The sequence below is a fragment of the Ixodes scapularis genome, unplaced genomic scaffold, assembly GCF_016920785.2.
Source record: "Ixodes scapularis isolate PalLabHiFi unplaced genomic scaffold, ASM1692078v2 PGA_scaffold2__306_contigs__length_199485367, whole genome shotgun sequence".
NCBI classification, from domain to species: Eukaryota; Metazoa; Arthropoda; class Arachnida; order Ixodida; family Ixodidae; genus Ixodes; species Ixodes scapularis.
This window is the reverse complement of record NW_024609857.1, coordinates 88355214-88358443: the sequence shown is the minus strand read 5'-3', so window position 1 is coordinate 88358443 and position 3230 is coordinate 88355214.

Below are 3230 nucleotides of genomic sequence, written 5' to 3'. Positions count from 1 at the left end.
ACGTCTATTGGCTCTAGATATTCTGCAACTCTGATTTTGATTATGTAACCAAGTTTTAAAATAAACGCGGGTTGTATTGGTTGAAAAATGTTTTTACACATACTCTATGAAAAGATAAATAATATATTGTATAGTTTCACTTGAAACTTGCATGCAAAATGTTTATCATACCCGAGACTCTAGTAGGAGATCGAGGTTCATACTCCAGCAAACCGAATATGGTTTTCTGTGAGCTCTCTAATTTTCAATTTCATTATATTTTTAAGGCAAGTTCTTCTGAATATATTGATTTGCTGCCTTATAGAGTCATATCAGCACATCATGAAAACTCTGTTATGTGCTTCACGTGCCTCCTGACCTTCGCAGATTGCGCCAAAGTTCAAATTTATTCGGCACAGTAGAAAATTTAAATGCAAGCCTTGAGAAAATTGAAAAAGAAAATCCTGTTTTATTACGTTAATTGGTGAAATTAACTTCCCCGGTATCAACAGCAATGAAGGTCTAATTGATTAAGGTTTTGAAAATAAAAGATATTGAGTAAAATATCTAAATACTCCTGGAGCATTTCAGCTTTATCAATTTATGAACGTGTGGACACGTATTTGGTCATAAAAAAGTGGCTTCGGAAAGACATCAAATTGTTGTCGAACTTTTCTTTTTCTTTCCTAAAATGTATCCATTATCTGTAATTAAATGATAATTTGGTTTCCCTCCACAATAAAATACAGAAAGTGTAAAAAATGTATATTTCAAAAATTAACAGTGTGCCATGTATTATTGATCCCTGCTTCTCTAACAGCAATCAGACTTGGTTTTTAAAAGAAGGTAATACTTCATTCAAAAACCAAACGTACCGATGTTTGGAGTGACTGGAAGTGTCATTCCCGTGAGCACTTATCTACAGAAAGGTAAAAGCGGTAGCAATGCTTAACTGTGATAACAGCGGCTTGCTTAACATCTTACAATATAATTCAAAGAAAGGTTTGGAGTGTTGTTGACTCAAACACTAGAAAGGCTGGACCCTCTTTATTATCAGGGTGGGGCAGTGTGCTAAACCCGTTGGCATCGGCGGGGCCTCTTGAATAATGTGTTTAGTATTTGGAATACTGAACACTCTTTCTTAACCAGGACATGTAAGCTTAACCTTTGTATTCAACAATGAAGAGGTCACCTGTGCTGATAGATTGCTTGGAAGAAACTCAAGTTTCGATCCGGATAGAATAACAAAAAAATGCTAATTCTATAAAAAAATGTATCCGCGAACAAAAATGATACGCATCTAACTCTGCCAAGGAGCGTTGTTGCTAATAATATTTATGTTGAACTCATAAAGACGTAAAGCGGAAACAGATATCAACATTTTGTGCAAAAGTTGTTTTGTATCTTTTTAGAGTAATATTAATTTTTTTTTTAAATCAAGAAACATTTACCTGTTCATAGTGGGAAGGAAGGTATGATTAATAAAATAAGGTGTTGCTTTTGTTGGAAAATACTTTTCGTGAGCCTGAGGTTTTCTTTGTAATACTGTGTTGTTTCGCCTTGCCCCATCACTCGGCGCTTTGGTGTTTGATGGGGATCGTTTCTTATATTTGAAAAAGCATCTATTCCTCCCAATGATATTTACACAGGCAAAATTGTTTATTTAAGGTGAGATGCGGGTTGAAAAACGGCAATGTTAATAATAAATAGATTTTCGTGTTTAGGGTATTTTAGTGTGTTTGATATATTTTATATTATATTTTATGTATAAAAATCGGGATATAATATGATTGTCAAATTAATCAAACAGACATTTTAATATATCCCAGCGACCCAGAAAGGCCCACTAAGGAGCATTTTCGCGAGCGATATTCTCCAAATCGTCCTGTCGCCCCCATCGTACGTATTTTGAGAATTAAGCCTACACGTTTTCTCCCCGCCGTATTCCTCGATAGCTGCAATTTTCCATGGAATAACATTTTTAAGAAGTTCTCGCTCCAAAGGAGTGCTGAACGCAGCTATGGTAACATTCGAACGCGTTTTTGGTTTTTGATTTTCGTTCTTTTTTCAGCATTTTCAGAATTCATGGACAGTACCTTTTCTTTGTACACACCATATGTATCTCTCTCTCTCTATATATATATATATATATCTATAGTATCTTTTCTTTCTACATATATATATATATATATATATATATATATATATATATATATATATATATACAGTAAAAAAGGCAGGGAGTTATTATTGAATTGAATAAAATAACGTTAGGGGAATGGAAGGGAAAGAGCTTGCGAAAAATCGGGCCTGAAGTGCGCTCCTGGTCAAATATTTAGCCAGCTTTCTTACCCCCTAACATTAATGCAATAGATTCAATAACCGCTCTCTCCTCTCCTCCCTCACAATATTACTACGGCTGGACTCGTTATTGTTCCCTCTCTCACTCAATATCTGGCCTGCAAGTACGTCATCTAAAACAAAATGGGTTGTGTGCATGTTTATACAGCCTAGAACTTAGTCTGCCTCAGCATTTGGTAAGTTACGTCTTAAAAGTATTTAGTTAGAGTTACAGTTACTTAAAGATAGAAGTACCGCGTTACAATTACAGTTACTTCGGCAGAGTAACTTAGTTACTTTCAAGATACTCGAATGTGTTCAGCTATGAAGACATGGATGACAGAACAAAATGAGCAACATTTTCAATTATTTAGGAATATCTGAAAACTGAACTTTTCGATATATATATATTTAATAACGCCATGTTATTATGCCGTGTTATTATTTGCTTCATATTGTGTCGAAGTAGCAACTGCTTGTCGAAGTCTTTGTCGCTTAGCTTTTCCCTCTTGATGTTGAAATCGTCCTGTCTCTTGCTGAAAAAACGCTCAACAACACGCTCGTTTTCAAGTATCCGAATGAATTCAGAAGAAAGCTCGTTTTCAATTATTACGCGCCCCAGGTGCGCTAGAAGGAAGTGCGAAATCGAGGCGTAAAAAAAATCTTCTTAATGTTCGGAAGGTCGTTGAGGCTGGTTAACGCCGTCGAGGGGGCGACAGTCTTCTATCACTGTGCTTCACTGGTCAACACAACAGTAGGACCCAGTCGCAAGAAGGAGTCGTCGTCGTCATCATCATCGCATGTTGGCTCCCGTGTGACTTGCTCAGAAGGGCGCAGTGCGCTGCATTTCTCTTCAAAAAGCAGCAGAGAAAGCGCTTTCTGCGCTTCATCTATTCATAAAATTTTAAATT